Genomic DNA, 18,610 nt, shown 5'->3' with positions numbered 1-18,610 from the left:
AGCTGGTAGGAGAAGTGGGAGTAGTTTTTCCATGGTAATATCTTTTTTACTTCTCGTAGGCATTGGGGGTATGATTTCGGTGTTCACTGGTTTAGGGGGATCTATAGTGGCTGAGAAGCGGGTGATGTGGTGGTCAGTCCAAGTTTGTGGATCAATATTAGTGATGGTGGCGTCGCAGTTACGATTGGCTATCCAATCTAGAGTACGTCCTTTTATGTGTGTGGGGACTGAGACTTTTTGGGTAAGACCATGATCGACTAGGATTGATTGGATAGACTGAGCCCGTTTATCCTCGACATCATGGAAACCCAAGTTAAAATCTCCTAGTAATAGGAGTTAGGTCTTTGATGCTATTCGTGAGGAGACTGGATAGGCCTTCCTCAAAGTTACCTAGTGGGCCTGGAGGTCTGTGCACTAAGAGTACAGTTAGTATACTATTATTAGAGATAGGTATTTTAGTAGAGAGGAGTTCTCATGATGTGATTGCTAGAGGAGGGGAGAGTCTTACGGCTAGCTTGGTTTTGGCAATGATGGCCAGGCTACCTTCTCTGGAATTAGGTCAATCAACTCTTAGTATATTATAGGTTGTCTGGTATGGCAATCATAAGTGCAGGACCTGCGGCATCGTGTAGCCAGGTCTCAGACAGCGAGGAGATAGAGGTTATTCATTGCAAGTAGGTCGCAATTTCCGTTTTATGTGCTATGAGGGACCTAGCATTGATGAGGGCTCCTGATAAGGTAGGAGTAGAGTTTGTACATGTCTGTAATATATGGGCCCCTTTCAGAAGCTATTTATGAAAGATGATACCCGATAATTACTTTTCCCCTGCCTCTACGGCATGATTTATCACTATATATTTATATGATGTTGGAATTGCTCTGCATGTTGAATGAATATTATTGTAATGTGCTATTATTGACATGACCAAACAGTTTCACACAAAAAAAAAAAAAAAAAATTCACCAAGAGTCAGAGGAAATTGCTCTCCAAGGTGAAGGGGGTAAAAATCGCTGCCAAAAGGTATTTAGAGCAGCTAGGCCACAGTGTCAAAACATTGGCTTATTCACCTCGGTTGACTTCTGCTAGGTCATTGCCAAAACTCTTCCATCTGGTACCAAAGTATGAAGCAACAGGCTTTGAGGATGGTATCAGATTTAGGCTGTCATAAGTGTAGAACACCATTTAGATATGCCTTGTCCTCTACTCGAAGATGCCATGGTGGATCCGTTACCATGCCATCCTGTACAGCAAGCACTCGTTATGCAGTTCACAGACCATTTGGGGTCTTATTGAGGGATCCATCTGTGTTTTAAGCATAGTTGTATTTACAACAAGGCTGAATAGGCCCAAGCCTAGGGCAGCAGATTATTGCAGTTTATTAATGTACTGGTTGTCGTTTTTTTAAATAAAGTTAGTTTTGTTTCTCCCAGTCTGGCTGATCCACAACACTCGAGGAATTTTGAGCTGTTAGCACTTTGACAGCTAAAGTTTTTGAAGGCCAAACTTGAATGTATGCTTGATATTTGCAAAAGCTTTGTTAGGGTGACTTTCCATAAAAAAATTTAAAAAAAGATGCTTTTTGGTATTTAGTTATTCAGTCATACAACTCAGACGTATGACGATCAGAAAGCTCTTTAGTCACTCCCATTCTCATCTCACCAAAATGCTCTTTAATATGCAACACATGGTTGGTTTTATTGGTGCCACTTAGCACACGCATACACTTAAGCAATCATTTGTATATTCAAATACACAACATTCATTGTTTAACTGCTCGGAAAATAAGGTTTTCATTCAGAAAAGTAGGTTAAAAATGATGCATCATTTTTTAAAAAAAACTAAACGAATGGCTGTGCTTAAGTCAAGCACAGAGTCCCCACAGGTGGCAGTAAAATAATGCTCAGAAGCAAGCACCAATTTCCCTCCCAGGCACCACATGGTCAGTGGCCGCCCAAAAGGTGATAGCATGAAATGGATCATAGAAGTAAAAATGGCGAAGAGTAAATCTAATTGCAAAAGTGCATCAAGCAACATGTGAAAGGATACCCAAAGCCAAGGGTGAGAACTAAAACTGTATGTCAAGGTACACAATGTGCACAGCTGTCCCGTCTTTACAGAAGATGCTCAGTGCTAAGCAGGCAAATGGCATCCTGGCTGGGTTTATCACGCATCTTTGATGATATTCTGCTGCACGCCGAGTAGTACCAGGAGAAGTAACTGCAAAGTAAGTCACACAATGCATAACTGATGCATACAAGTAATCTTTACATTAATTATATTTTAAATACAAGGTAGGACTTTTACTATGAAACAGTACTTCAAACAACAGCAGGATATCTATCTATACCCACACACCTCAAAATGTTCCTATGTATTGTACAGTCCAACCAACTCTACGGAGTTAAACATTTTAAATTACCTTACACGCAAGCTGGCAAGACCCATAGCATAAACACCCACAAAGGTAACATTGTGATGACAAGCCAGATCCATTGCTGAATTGGGCATTTTGAACAATTGCGCAAAAAGAAACGATAAGTACCACTCCATTGGTTATTTTTTTTTATTTTTTTTTTTTTTTTAAAAGTGCCTGCATTGTGCAGCTACGAGGAATGATGCTGCTTCTGTGAGAAAACCGAGGGTGTGCTCACTCCTACTCAACTTGGATCCTCCATGCAGCTGGCCAGGGAAAGTCCATCGCTTTTGTATCCTAACCCTGTGGGCAGAGGAGCAAGAGATCACCTGGTTGGAGGGTCCGTGAGGAGTGGTGTGCCCTCAGGCAAGGCATGGTATCCGCTTTTCCTATTAACGACCAACCTAACCCACCCCAACCTTCTTGGGTTATTGTAAATCAGCTCCCTTCATTTCCCCTCTTGTGACACTTGACAGTACTGAGACGAGGAAGAGGCAGCTGAGGGTAGTGAACACTACCATTTCCCCACTTTGGTACCGAGACAAAGAAGATGCATGCAATGTGTTAAGGTCAGGAATGTCCCCATCATGGTCAGGCAAAACCAATTGGAAAGCACACATGCAACCAGTTAGAGGGTTGCCGGTGTATAAAAAGATGAGGTAAAATCAACAAAGGACCAGAAGGGAGGCCCGTGTGATCAGTAGAGAAATTTTTTGGAAGAGAAGCAAGCCACTAAAAGGAAATGTGGGACGGTCCGTTGTGTGCAGCATGCCGAGACGCTCGGTATTGCAAGGAGAGGGTGGTCTGATAAAGTGTGGCGTGGGAGCTGGGGTTCCATCCTACAGGCGGAGGGCAGAGAAGGGAGCCGCGTGGAGAGGCTGTCCCTTTCCTTTTTTTAATCAGAAGTGCTTGTTCCAGTGTGTCAATCAGCCGACACAGGAGTGCCTAAGGGGCAGGAATTGGAACCCAGACAATAGAAGCAGGGGTTTGTTGGTTTCACTCTGCTGGAAGAACTATTGCAGAGACCAGTGTGTTTCTACCAGATGAGAAACCTGGAGCAAATTATATGGTTACAGAATACTTTGTATCATAGTGGTCGCGTGCCTTAAGAGCGTTTCGAAGGTTTCCGGTTCAACGTCAATTCCATTGTTGAATGTTGCAGCACAAGGAAAACTTTGTATCAGAGTGGTTGCGTATCTTGGAAAGATCGTTTCCCGAAGTCAGAGTGCTGGGCATTTCAATTCAAGTGAAACAAACAGTGGGCTGAATGAACTGACCTTTAAGACAAAGCAATACCTATTGAATACCGAACTTAATAAAAATGTAACAATTAAGCAGAACTCTAAACTTGTTGAATCCCAAAGGGAACTTTAGAAATAAGCAAAATGATTGCATGCTGAATGTGGAAGTGAAAGGAACTTTAAAAATCTAAGCAAAACCATTACATATTGAATTCTTTTTTTTTAACTAAGATGAACTAACAGAGCTTCACAAAAGGAGCAATTATGGGCCAAGAAAATAGAGAAAGTAGCCAATAGGCCCACTTATCTTGTGATAATGAGATGAAAGACTTGGGCCAGGAACCCCGAGATTTAAGGAACTACATTTTTCTGGAACTGGTTTAGCTGTGAGTTGGAAGAAGGTCAGAACGTACATTTGTGAACACTTTCTTTGGTTACCGACTCCCTACACATTGTTTAGGTTAGTTATGAGGGCAAGGATAGGTTTTGGATACTGAGATTCTTAAAGGCATGGTCTAGTACAATTTTTTATTGTCCCTACGGATCGGCCATGTTTTTTTAAGTCTAAGTGGCTCGATTTTAGAAAACCTTCCGATGGACCTTACCCGAGTTTTCGTCCATTAAACGCACGCGAAAACAGGCACCAGGGAGCTGCCATTTTGTGATAATCCTACCATTTCCCCCCCATCGCCCTGGCTGACCTGCTTTTGCGGCACTAAATCATATCCCCATCTCCTGAGCCTGTCATCAGCAGACTCGTACCGCCCAATTCCCAACGCCAAAGCACGTCGTGTCAACATTCGCTGCGCTTCAGCTAATGACGTGTCGCCATGGAAATGGCAGGACGCCTCTTTCCTCAATAAGTATAAACAGACCGTTTCACAACACAGCAGCAGATTTTCGATTCCATTCCTCTCTCTGTGTTACTTTGAGTATTTTGTGACTCGTTTCTGTGCTCTGGTCAGCTACCTTCGCCGCTTGTAGCCCGTGTGAACACCTGTACCATCTCGGTAAATTATTTCACTTTGTTTACCACACAATGGCTACAATAATGCCCTACATGTACGAGCCCGAGAATACCGAGGAGGAACTACTGGAAAGGGAAGCACGTGAAAACGATGGGGATTCAGACGGCAGTTGGCAGGACGAATCAACAGATGAAGAGTCTGGGCCTAGTCGCATGGACGGCGTCTCCACCTGGAGCACATGCAATCGGTGCGAGCTAATTGCAACCGAGGAGGAGAACTGCTGCTGCCGAGAAAACTCGGGATGCCTGGCCTACATTTCGGAAGGCGAGCCACGATCGGAATGCATCACCAAGCTGCCAGACTTCAGGGCAGCCTGCCTCACACGGGCCGTGTTGAGAATAATGATGGTGCTTATGCACGAACTTCGCACAACTGTTCGTCCTCGTAATCCGAGTAACGAGTAAGTATACTCTGCTTGTCATGCCACTCCCATTTCATGTTCTTCTACTATATCCAAAATTACATCTACATATCATTGTAACGAATGTAAGTCGTTCAATAGTGTGCATTGTCTAGATAGCATTTGTCCGTGCAGAATGCCATTAGTTACAAGAATTGTCATTGACAACAAATGTTTATTAAACTGATCTTGGTCATTTAAAAACAGTTTGTTTCATTCCTTTTTACAGGTGGTACAGGCTGGTGGCCTATCGTTCCTTTACATGGTGGCTCCACGGGAGGCTTGGACACCACGTTCAAAGTGTGATACCCGCCTGTGCCATTAGAGAAACGTTCCCGAGTGACAGCGGTCAGTACAGGGGATTTTCTCTCGCTGTGCTGCAACCTGACCTGTATAATCTTTAAAGTCTTGTATTTTTGTGTCATGAAAATAAGATACAAAATAAAACGCCACATATTTTAACAACGGTTGTTTCGATTTTTTAAATGGATCAAGTGTGTCTCCATTCAAGGATGGACATCAGACATCTGTGCTCCGAATGGGTGAAGGTCTGGTCGCTGTGAAGCAGGGTGGTCACTATATCTAAGCCAACATAACATTCTCGATAATGCATGCACTAAACAACACTTGTTCAAAGTCTTTCAGTAGGTTATGTCTCTATAAAAGTCACATATATCTATACTAACAATTACCATTGGATTATACAGGCCTTAGGGTCTTCACCACTATAATACACCGGTTGAAGTGTGGGTCTGTGCTCACAAGAATCTCCGGAATGTGGCATTTGTTATTGATAAGCAACGATATACTATCAAAGGCGGTTCGCGCCAGTGGATGAGCGCTGGCATGGGGGACTGACGGGCGCGAAAGGCCAAGGTGCCAAACTACATGTACACTTCAAAAGGTATCCCATGCCAAGGGGCCTTCGCTCACATGGCTTCCTCAGACCCCGTGTCTCCAGCCAGGCCTCCCCTTGAAGCAGGCAACCCCCCTGCAATTCACATAAGTGTGTCTCCATTCAGCAGTCTTCCTGTGCCTTATCTGCATGCCCCAGGCCCATCCATCCCACCCCCCTCTATCAAAGGCGGTTCGCACCCGGGGATGAGCGCTGGCATGGGGGACTGTGACGGGCGCGAAAGGCCAAGGTGCCAAACTGCATGTTCACTTCAAAAGGTATCCCACGCCCAGGGGCCAACGCTCACATGACATGGCCTCCTCAGACCCTGTGTCTCCAGCCAGGCCTCCCGTTCAAGCAGGCCGCCCCCCTAAGACCACGACATACATACGTCATTCATTCACAAACACACCCCCATTTTAAATACTTTATAAACCACTTGATATGTCTCATGAGAACATCTTTGTGCTTTGCAAGTCAACTCCTGAACGTGTTACCTGGCAACCACTGAGATCTACGCTAATCTGCTCGTCATCGTGCTATCCGTGAACTTCTGTGACCGCTTAGAGCAAACCCATCAGTGTGCTACCTGTGGCCACCCACCTATTCTCCTGCAACATACTGAACTGCTTGCTGAATCCAACTGTTTGTTGGTCAAGGTAAGGCCATGTATCCTAGTCATATTTCGCAGATTTTTAAATTTTTATCTATTTGCGAGTAGATTACACAATAGTGCTATGTTTTGTTATTATTGCTATTGACTTGAATTTCCATTGCTATGCTATCAATAGATCTATTTATTTTCATCTGTTATTTTCATCTGTGTCTACTGTCATCGAATTGCATCCTTCGGGGGTCCAGTCTATAATGTAAGCGTTTCCTTCTCGTGCAAGACAGAACATCCAAGGAACGAGTCACATGTTCAGATTTTAGTCACATCATTCATACATTTCTGCAACTTATGCAAATACTAAGCCGCACATAATGAACTGGTATAGTTCCTGCGACCAAAACAAACCTTGCATTGATCATTGTACGATTCATTTACTTTTGTATCAAATCTCTATTCTTGAAGATTGTATAATAATGTCGATATTTACTTTTCAGATTTATCAACAATGGCTGCCTGTTCGATTAGCAGTTGCCCTTCGAAGACCCATGCGGAATCTGAAGGCACTACAATGCATGTATTCCCGAAAACTGTTGATCGAATAAGAGAATGGGTCAGACATTGCGGATATCCACTGGATGAGCTGGAAAGTAGAGTCCAAGTCTTACAGGACAAGAGGGGTGATCGATACCGGATCTGCAGCCGGTACTTTTCCTTGGACATGTACACAACATCTTGGGTAACAAAGAAGAATAAAAGGCGAACGACACGGAAATTGCTCGAAAACGCTATTCCCACTCTATTCGTCCACATTCCGCCACCGGTGAGTCAAGTGTCCGGATTTAGCTTTAGGCCTTGCGGTAGTGTGTAGGTAGCCGAATGGATTAATTGATATTGTAGGTGTTCTATCCCTTGTAATAATTTCGATATTGATGTGTATAGTTTTTTGAATAATGACATTTATCAATATATTCTTTTTCGATTCCATAACCCACAAACGATCGATATATATATATATATATATATATATATATATGGGAACAGGGAACTGTGCTGTATTGAGCATTTCAAGTATTCTGTCGCCTTACAAGGCAATTTTTAATATTGGCATTTCATTATCAATCATTAATTTACCTTTACAACTTCTTGACTATCCCTTGAATCTGAAGCAAGAACATTCTACATCCTTGACGTGGTCGCAGTTATCAACCACTTCTAGCGCGTATCAGGTAATCTTACTAGGCTAATCCGCTACAGACTTGTTTTATGCATGTCAAGTAATAGTTTTATTTTATCGTGTAATTATTTTACCGAATGTTTGGTTAGTGCTTTCCAATTGATGTACACCTTAGTTATCGTCCACTGGTGTTTGTTTTCAGTTATAATTAGTGTTATCCATACTAATGCAAGTACTGTCTTTCAGGGAGATGCTGAAGCGTCCGCCACATCTACAACATTTCTAGATGTTCTTCACCAGCAGGAGGTATGGATACTGACAGCACCATCGAGCGTCATCATCAGAGCTGGAATTCATGTCGTTTGATTGTTCTACACAATGTTTCATTCGTGGTTAGCCGTTGATATGTACCTGTGCTGTCGACCCCAGGTGTGTTATCTTTTCACTATTGTAATCCTCACTAATGCAAGTACTATGTTTCAGGCAGTTGATGGATCGTCAACCCCTGCACTTGATGCAGAGCCTGACATTCAAGTAATTCCAGGGGAAGTGGAAGCGGGACCATGCGTATACGAATCGGCGCAACAGCTTTCGGAAGTGCGCACTACATTTGCAACATCCATAGATATTCTTCAGCAGCACGAGGTATGGATACTGACAGCTCCATCATGCGTGATCATATAACGTGATTCCATTTGCTATACTTTCTTCCCTAACGCAAGTGCTGTGTTTCAGGGAGACGACGAAGCTTCCACTACAATCACAACATCCAATTTAGATGATGCAGATGTAAATAAATCGGAGAAATAAGTCGATGAAATGTGATCATACTTTTTCCTTGATTCCTTTTAGACAATGCATCATTTGTGGTTCTCTCTTTATATGTACCTGTGCGTTCGACCCCAAGTGTGTGTTATGTTTCCAATATTGAAAAGCATACTAATGCAAGTACTGTGTTTCAGGGAGATGTGGATACCTCCTCTCCAATACAACCATTCATGCCAGTCCATGCAGAGCCAGAGGTATGGATACTGGCAGCTCCATCGAAATAGATCATCACTGGTCGAATGATTGTTGCACACAATGTTTAAATCGTGTTTGGCTATTGAGATGTACCCATGTGTTCGTCCTCACGTGTGTTTTATGCTAACAATATTTTGACACATAGTAATGAAAGTACTATGTTTCAGGGAGACGATGGAGCCTCATTCCGTGCTGTCTATGCGGATACAGAAAATATAGTCGTTGCAGCGCAAGAGGAAGGGAGGACATGTGGAAACGAATCGGAGCTACAGCGTGCAGATGTTGGTCGAGTCAAAAAAGTTGCAAAGAAAAAAAACAAAAAAAAAAGGTTACAAACAGTTCATAACTTTAAAAAAATGTTTGTGCTGGGGACTATTTTATGTTTTTTTCCAGTCAATTGAACTACACTATCTTTTGTTTAAACTGAACATCCCTTTTCCAATCTCTCCTCCAGTTACCCGTGGGTGTCAGAACTATACATACACAGACAGTGAAGCGAATGAGAGATGTTGCTTACCAGACCATGTACACTATGGAGGAACTATTAATTGAGGCGAGGTGTGTTCAGGCTCGAGATGCTCATGTCCAATGGCCAGAACATGAATTAACTGTGTTTGGAGACTACAGCAAAGTTGCATTGGACCATAGCTACAGTGCGACCGCACCACCACAAGAAGATGTTATTGAATATATTAAAGATAGCAGATCAATTCACACAATCTACACCCGCCAAAAATTTGCCACCCAAAAACCTGTCGACATTGTTGTGTTCTCCCATCAATGTTGAAGTAACAGATGTCGAAATGACAGAATGAACCAGCCACAGCATCCATAGATGCATCAGAACTTGATATCAGCGATATTACTTTCCAATGTGTTGAAATCTCCACGTTGTCACAGGCCGAAACAACGTTGACGCAGGAAGACAGTCTAATGAAAGAGAGCAAATACATTGTATTCAACAGTTGTTTGATGGAAATTATAAGTATGCTGAAATGTGTGCATTCCATTATAGGGAAAGTATGTGGGAAGCCATTGATTAATGTGACTCGTCAAATAAAAGGCAGTAACGTCAAAATAAATGCCGCCTGTAGATTAAATCGTAGGTTCTCATGGTCTGCACAACCGATGCTGGGGAAACTGCCAGCAGGCAATCTACTGTGTGCAGCTGCATCACTTTTTAGTGGCTCCAGTTTTAGAAAGTTAGAGGCTTTCTTTCAGTTTGTGGGACTCCATTTCATTAGCGCTGTACTACATATACCAACGTGATTATCTGTTTCCGGCCATTAGTGATGCTTGGAAAATTGAACAATTGTCTCTAGCAAGTACATTCGAAGGCAAACGATTCAGGCTAGCCGGCGATGGACAGTGCGATAGCCCTGGATTTTCTGCCAAGTACTGCACCTACCACTTTCAGGACATGGATAGTAAGAAAATTGTGAGTTCGGTGGTCGTGCAGGTAACAATGTACATCTTCAGTGGCCATGGAGAAACTAGGATTTTAAAATCAGTGGAATATCTACAATCAAGGGGAATGCACATCGACCTCATAGCCACGGACAGACACGTTTCAATTGCCAAGACAATGAGAGAGCAGTTCCCACATATTAAACATCAATTTGACGTATGGCCATCTTGCTAAATCAATCAGTAAGAAAATCTCGGCTGCAGGAAAAAAAAAAAAAAAAAAGGTTTTGAAAGTATTTTGCAGTGGTCCCATTCTATCACCAACCATCTTTGGTGGAGCTCAAAAACGTGAAGGGTCAGTGGAAATACTACTTGAAAAATGGCGGTCAGTGATGCACCACAGTACCAACGTTCACCGCTGACAGCAAATCAACATTTCCACCAATGTGAACATGGCCCTTTGTCCCCAGAGGAGGCACGGAAGAAGTGGTTGATTCCATCCTCACCAACACACAAAGCCATTGAGAAGATTGTTTGACAAAACTATCAAGAGATTTGAAAGGACTGACAGAATTCTGTCACACAGGAGATTTGGAGGTGTTCCACAATATGTGCCTAAAGTACAGGCCAAAGCACTTGCATTTTAGCTTTCGGGGCATGAAACATAGGACTCTACTAGCGGTCTTGGCCTATAACAGCAATGTCGGACGTGAACAATCTAGGACTAGGGGTAAAGTAAGGATGCCTCGCTACACTAAGGTTTTCAAAACTAAGTAAGCAATGGGTGATCAAACCAGTCTATGATGAAATGCAGTTCGACTTTGTGAAAGGCCTTATTGTTGCTGTGTTAGAGAAGCACAGATATGGAATTTTGGACGTTTCTGTGCAGAGCAGTGATCCATTGCCACCGAACATTGCGACTGTGCCATGCCCACCCGAAGCACAGCTGGTTGTGAAGTACAAATCCCGGTTTAAATAATTGCAATACGATTGTCTTTTTGTAAATAAACGTTATTGTACAGTGTACCTGTAACCCTAACCCCTACCTTCACCATCATGGGTGGCGAACAAGCTGGGTGTCATCTTCGAATTCTCTATATTCACCTCATGTGTATGTATATATTTTTCTCATCTCATGTAAATGTAAATGCTGCGCACGGTTAACGGAGGGGAGGCTTGCGTATTGCAAATAATAAAACAAAAACAATAAACTCACTTTTAACTCCACTCCTGTGGTACTTTATACTTTCCCTGACCTTCCGCCAAAAATTAAATGTCTCAATTTGGGCTGCAAAACTCGCAGACAACGGGGACAAAATTGGGGCACTTAGAACGCGCCAAGCGGGCCGTGGCATTTGGGAGAGAAGCCAGTTCGCATTTGCACATTGAAGCGCACTACATAGAGGGATTCTAAACTTCTCACAGATGCCTATACTACGTGATGTTGCAAATAAAGAATGCGAAGGACAGCGGCTTTGATTTTCAGCTCGCGCCCAGATGCGGCCCACAAGTCGCACTGGAAGTATAAGGGTCTATTGTTTTTTGACCTTGAGACAGGGACCATGCCGAAAGAACTACATTTGAAGGGAGTGCGCAATAACGTAAGACGATAAGGCAGAAAATTCAGAAACTAGACCGAGTTTCATTTTAGTTCAGTATACGAAAAATCGTTGTCAAGAACACGGTCCGTTTTAGACTGCATTACGAAGAGACACAATAGAAATTTCAAATATAATGCAAGTAAATCTTTACACGCTTTTATACCGGAATGAAGATTTAATGAATGGATGCATGCATAAATGAATGAAGAGCTAGGAAAAGCAAGGAAAACGTGTTCGTAGTGGGCACATGGGCATGCAGGCCCACTGGTCTCGCCGATCTCGGTCCTTGGCCCAGCCACTTTTCCCTGCACTGCCTACCTGCACTACGGGACTGTCTCTGTATCCTTCAGCCCCTTCTCCCGGCATTTACCTTGCACTTGCCACCAGCTGGCCCTATGATTTAATTTGTATTCAACTAACCATGTACAGCACTTTTACCCCCCCCCCTTCCCCATGCGTGATCAGAAAGACACCTGGCCTAGTAGGATCGTTGTCCGTCTGCCCTTGTTCCCCACCTGCCTCATCGCGCCTTGAAACACTTGAGTATAGGCGCGTTACAAATGCCATATCATATCATTCCTCACGCATGTAGACTAACTGTCGTTTATCATTGTGTGTTGGCCTCGATTTTTTTTTTGTTACTTTTCGCATTGATTTTAGAGCCGAACATACTCCATTGAACTATCCTTGCAAGCAAATAGTTTCTGATCGGATGTAATAAATAAAATGAGTAATATTAATGAAGATCGGCTGGCGAGACGAATTATAATTTTTTTGTTTTCACAACAGGTATTTGCTCCCCTTCTGCTACTGCCATCGGTTTGAGACACCAGCAGATGGCTTTTACAGTAGACACCTGCAGCGTCGTGTGAACAACTGGAGCACACTGACAATTTTATGGGACGATCGCCAAGGGCCCACATGCCCTTACGCTGTACTAGTGGCTAGAAGCAACATATCAACCTTTACAATGGACTAGTGCCTAGTTGATGGAACAGCCTTGCGGTTCACCGTGGTTCCAAAGTGCTTCTTTTAACGAAAAGCAACACCCTGTGTACCATGGCGGATACAGATATAAGAAAATAAATGGCTTTCGGAGTTCATATGGCAATTGCTGAATATTCTCTAAACATTTAATGTCAAATAAATGTACTTTACCAAATGTTGCTGTTTGATTTTAAAGTACAGTTTCATATTCCGAATTGTAGCGCGCTGTGTTGTGAGATGGTCGGTGTTGGTTTCCGGGTTCTGTGTGGAGTCGCGTAGAAGACGACTGGGCGCATTTGCCTACGCAGCACAGTAACGTCACGGAGAGAGGCGGGGAATATGAATGTTTTGATAATGTCAGGCTCAGGGGCGGGGGAATTGATTTAATGCCGCAGAAGCAGGTCAGCCAGGGCGATGCGGCAAGTGAGAGGATTATCACAAAATGGCGGCTCCCTGGTGCCTGTTTTCGTGTGCGTTTAATGGACGAAAACTCAGGTAAGGTCCATAGGAAAGTTTTCTAAAAATCTAGCCACTTAGGCTTAAAAAAACATGGCCGACCCGTAGGGACAATACAAATTTTTACTAGACCATGCCTTTAAGTTGAACCCTTGGACTCAGACTTAGTTTCGTTCAGGTAGAGAAATCCCACCTTAGCATAGGGCACGTTCAGCTTTTTACCATCCTAACATTTATTTTAGCAAACTGTTGATTTTTAACTTTGAATCTGTGGTCTGTGTCTTGCTTCACGATACCTTTACACTTCGCACACATGAACTGTTCATGGTCACCCTTATTACTCCACCGCAAGAATGCACAGCCAAAGATTCCAAACACCTTTGCCAACTGTCTTTACCGAGGTGTTTATGCTGAGGCAGAGTTTACAAGTTTCACTTGTGATTGGGCCAAATTTTAATGGCGTTCCAGCCCACAGGATTGCAGGTACATTGGCTGCAGCAGGAACTTGCCCGATTTCCATTTTGCCCCCCAACACCAGAGCTGTAACCATGAGAAGGGAAGAGTTCTTTTTATTCAACATTTTTATAAAATGTGCTTGTACCACCAGCATGTATTTCAAGCGTAAACTTTACCATTTGACAAGATGGGATGTAGACATGTAGTTAGGTTGCATTCATATTACAGACCAGTCTAGGTGCTTCTCAGAGTGACAGCATGCAATTTGAGAGAGAAACCAGATTGTCGCATTGAAACCAAAATTCCTCATTCCAACCGTCTCACTGGTGTCCAGTAGGCAAGACAGTATGTTCTTATCACGTCTAAAAGATGTTTTTTGGACCAAACCGAAAGTAGACAGTCTTACAATTACTTCTAGTGAACTCAACTGTACAACACACTGCTTTCCCTAAATCTTGGGGAGCAGATATCTTTCATTTAACAGACGACAGGCATGAATTAATAGAGGAAGCAACAACTTTCTAATCCCTGCAACCCTAAAAACGCCTTTGTGTTATGGAGCCAAAAATGGAGGTGAAGGGGCATAGTTTGGACAACGCGGACAGGGCACACAATCTGGTGACGAGTCTGGAAGATGGGGAGTTAAAATGGGGTGGGCTCCTGTACTTGGGTCTAGGGCAAAACACCACTGTTTTTAGATAGGATTTCCAATCCGTTCTTTTTTGGCCGATTGCTTCTAGGGGGCACTGCCTTTGTGGGGTAGTTTTGTTTGTCCCCCCTCCCTCCATCCAGGGCCAAGGGGCACAGGCTAAGGGCACCTGCTTAAGATGCCAACCATCACGGATCACGTGGCACCCCAGCCATTCAGGAAACAGCTCCCCTTCTACAGCTACATACAGCCAAGAGACGTCTTCACCGAATCTTACAACTACTGTATTCTGCCACACCCGTACAGTCGTTACCAAGGTGTTCCAACTTAGGGTGCTTTTCATTAAATCTCACCACTTTTTACTTGCCCACCTCTAGATACACCACAAATCGAATTTTGTGGGGGTGGGGGGGCTCACCATTCTAGAATTTTGATCCAGTTAGGGTTGCACCACATTAGAATTTTGCCACAGCATGGGTTTAATGACAGCAGTTTTTTCTGCAGCGTGGATCGCACCACATTAAAATTTTGCTGCTGTGTGAGTTGGTTCACACAGCTTTTGAAAGTTGCCACAACAGAACCATAAAGATTTTAAATGTGTGTCCCTTGCTTTTTAATTTAGTGCAGCTAAATTCAAAACCTTATTCAATCTAATCTTGTGAGGCTAACATTGTAACCTGCTGCTTTTAAATTCAGCCACACTATACCAGTATTTGCAGCCAACCCTTACTATTCAGGAGAGCCTTCCTGAATGTAATCTGTAGCCATCCTGCACAACACTCACTTGGTAAAGATTTAGGGCTTGTTTTGTGCCTTTTTTGGAGGAGGGATTGGTCTGGTTTACTGGCGATTTCCAATCCATTTTCTCAGCTGGGTTGCTTCTAGAGTGCAGTCTTTATGGTCTAATCCTTGGTTTGTTTCTATGCTTTTTCCTTCCACTCTCCATTTCTTAAGCACTGCTCCCAGGGAAGCCTTGCTCAGGCAGCCAGCAAAAAGCACAGGCTAATGGTGCATACCATCCATGTTCGGCCTGGTGCCCTAGCCCTTCCTGACACCACAAATACTCTGGTAAGGGACACCTACTTTGTATCTTGCCACCAACTACGTGCATTTAGCCCAGTCCCAAAAGTAGATTTTGCTGCTTCATCATGCCTCTGTCACAACCACGAGACAAGTTCCACAAGGAGGCTCCCAGCCCAGGGATCCCCAAAATACTGCAGAGCTCAGAACCAAAATAATCAAAACCAGACAACTAAGACAACCACAGAGAAACAAGCCAACAGAATCCTAGAATCCTACAACCACGAGAGACACCAATATGATTGATCCATCAATGATCTCGGGAAAGAAAGCAACCTGCCCCTGTAATATATCACAAACCTGAATGCAAGACAAGAGGTGAAAAAGCAAGACACCACAATCCTACAACCACAGCGAGGCACACGCCACTGTGGGTTACAGCACATCGACCTACCACAGAGCAGAAAGAAAAAAAAAAGTTACTGGAGGACCTCGCACCTGTAACAGAGGACAAATCTGCCACACCTGGGACAAAGGAACCCCCGCACAAACTTAGAACCACAGGAAGTCCCCGCCATTCCATCCAAGCTCACATCAATCTTCCGAACCAAAAACCAACACCACGACTCACGAAATACAGAGGCAAATGTGTCTGACTTGTGGGGATACTGTTCTCTTGGCATGTCCCAGTTACCACCAAAACTGGGGCCTCCTCCCTGGCCCCTAGCCGCCCTAACCCCTCCAAGGAAGCCAAAGTGTATGTTTTGCAAGGTTACCCCTTCAGCTACCCATAAGTGCAGACCTGTGCTCATCGACTGAGGGTCCATCATGCTCCCAGCGACTATTTGTGGTAGCTGTAGACTGATGAAATCCTACGCCAACCTTTCAGTGAAACGAGCGGTGAGGTGGTGGAGATAATGGTCTTTGCCACATGCTCTTCCTGCGGCTCTTGAGCCCCTTGTACCATGAGGGGCAGAGGGCCCCAAGGCACATCCCAGGACAGGGTCAACAAAGCCTGGGCTCATGGGGGATATTCTCTCCCTCATGCCTGTGCTCCACTAAACATACATTGGGGGTTTCCAAGCGTTTCTTTCTGGTCAGGAGATTGCTCTTTCAATGGGCTTTTGTGCAGGGTACCATTAATTGGCTTAAATGGATAGGTTAGACTCCTCCCGTATCCATGATTCTTGAGACGTCAATGGGGTGCCAATAAATCATGTGTGACGAAAGGGGGGCTCTCCTCAGGTAGTAAACACCTTGGGGAAGTTTCCATCCTCGGCCTGGACTATGAAACTAAATCAATTTTGAAGTTTCTCAGCCAATGGGAGGATGAACAGGACTTCAAAACGGAGGCAGGGCTGGGGTTGAGCAGAGGAAAGGAAAAAGCTGGAGAGCACCAGAAAGGGGGACCCCTCTTGAGCACAGAAGTGGGGTGGGTTTCAGTGAGGAGAGCCCTGTAAGCCCAGAGGGGTGTGCTACGGTAGAGACAGACTGATCCCCAGGAAAGTGACTAACGGGGCAAGGGTCTTCTGGAACAGGAGTGCAAGTAACAGAAGGCGAGCCCCAATAAGGGGAGGACTTTTGAGATACTGGGTAAATGGCGAAGCCCAAAAATCCTGATCGGGGGGGGTGTGGTGGGGAGGGGGATGACCTTAAAGTAGAACTGAGCTCTAGAAATCACTAAGCAGTAGACCATTCTGTCTGAACTTGCTATATGCCCGTTAGTTGTCTTTCACATATAACACGGCTTTCAAAGTGCTACATGTCCCAGGAACCTTGATGTTCTAACCATTCTGAAACCGTCTCCATGCTACAGTTATGTTACACTTTTATCAGTTTAACTTAGCACTGTGTCAGGAGTAGTAATGGGTTCCTCAGGGCTGCAATAGTGGAGAGGCCCTGTGGGCCCCCAGTGCAGCTTCAGAACCTGTGCTGCAAAGGGCCTTTTAGGCACAACTGCATTGAGACACCCCATCCCATCCGAAGATCGATGGTTGGGCAGGGAGGAGGTGCCATGCAGAGGTAAGACTATGGTGCACCCAAGCTGGTATCAGAAAGTCCCAATTCCATGCTGCTTTGCACCACACTTCAGTCCCATCCCATTCAGTGAGGTATCCCAAATGCATGGAGAAAAGGGGATGGAATTTAAGATTGCAGTGGTCATCCCCAGGAGAATAATGTAATATCAGGGGGGGAAAAACCACCTGTGTACTTGCCACTACTGGTCCAAACAAGTCAATGTAAAAGGTCAATATCCACTACCACCTACATTTCCAGTAAATGTCCCACTGGTCCTCATAGGCTCACAGAACTGAGGCGAACAGTGCAAGAATTAGTTTGTTAATGCAATCTTAGAGTAAACAGCACTGTAGCAAACTAAAGCAGAAGTACACTGGTCCAAACATTTTGAAACCTCTCAAAATTAACAATGGACATGAAAAGGGCAGGGCTTACTGGTTAGAGGTCCGTTTCTAGACCCCACCTAGGATACTGACAAATTACTAGCCACTCATGTGACTCAGCCGCCACACTGCGATGGCCCACGCCAACTGAGCTAAAGGTTCTTCAGCAAAACCAGCCTTGAGGCCCACGCAGGAATGATTCCTTTAAGCACTCTACGGTCGAGATCCTAACCTAGGAGGCCTAAGCACTTACAGGAGCTAAATGCAGCTCCAGGGTATCCAGCACTAACCAGCGAGCACGAGATACATCTTGGGAGAAAAGAGGGAGCTAGTACAGCGCATCCCACAAATATAACTTCCGCATAAAATGAGTCCATTATGTCTGACCGCCCCCTATGATTTGAATGTCAGAGGTGGCCTAGTGCTCATTTATGTTGCAAATGCACAGTAATGTAACAACGGTATTTATTTGTTCAGCAATAGCTGGCCTTGGGAGCCAAAAAAAGCTCATGGAAGCTGGTGTCAAGCCAACCAGTCTCTAAGTTCCCCTCAATTTCAAACCCTGCTGCAACCACTACAGTCATAGCACCAAGTGACCCTTCAGTTTGCAATGTCCCATGGACCACAACCTATATGAAGTTCTATTCCCAAACTACTTTCATACTTTCCTGTACACGTCACTTAAAAACCTATGCGAGAAACACAGACCGAGTAGGCAGATAAGCTAACACTCACGTCATACCTGTTTCCCAGCATGTAAAAACAGTGGGAGTTTATTTAGAATCACAACTAACATCTGATAGAAATGTGGCACATCCTGTTTGTACATGATCAAACTGTTGTG

At 44.1% G+C, this 18,610-nt stretch overlaps 1 protein-coding gene across 6 annotated transcripts in view; it reads right to left on the bottom strand.

Moving 5' to 3' along the window:
• Positions 1-18,610, bottom strand: part of RCC1 (regulator of chromosome condensation 1) — a 589,822-nt gene that overhangs the window by 163,811 nt on the left and 407,401 nt on the right. The gene's annotated exons all lie outside the window — the stretch shown is intronic.

Source organism: Ambystoma mexicanum, chromosome 11 (assembly GCF_040938575.1).
Source record: "Ambystoma mexicanum isolate Mex_15411 chromosome 11, UKY_AmexF1_1, whole genome shotgun sequence".
NCBI classification, from domain to species: domain Eukaryota; kingdom Metazoa; phylum Chordata; class Amphibia; order Caudata; family Ambystomatidae; genus Ambystoma; species Ambystoma mexicanum.
Note: the sequence above shows the minus strand (reverse complement) of the source record. Positions and strands in the feature narration are given on the sequence as shown.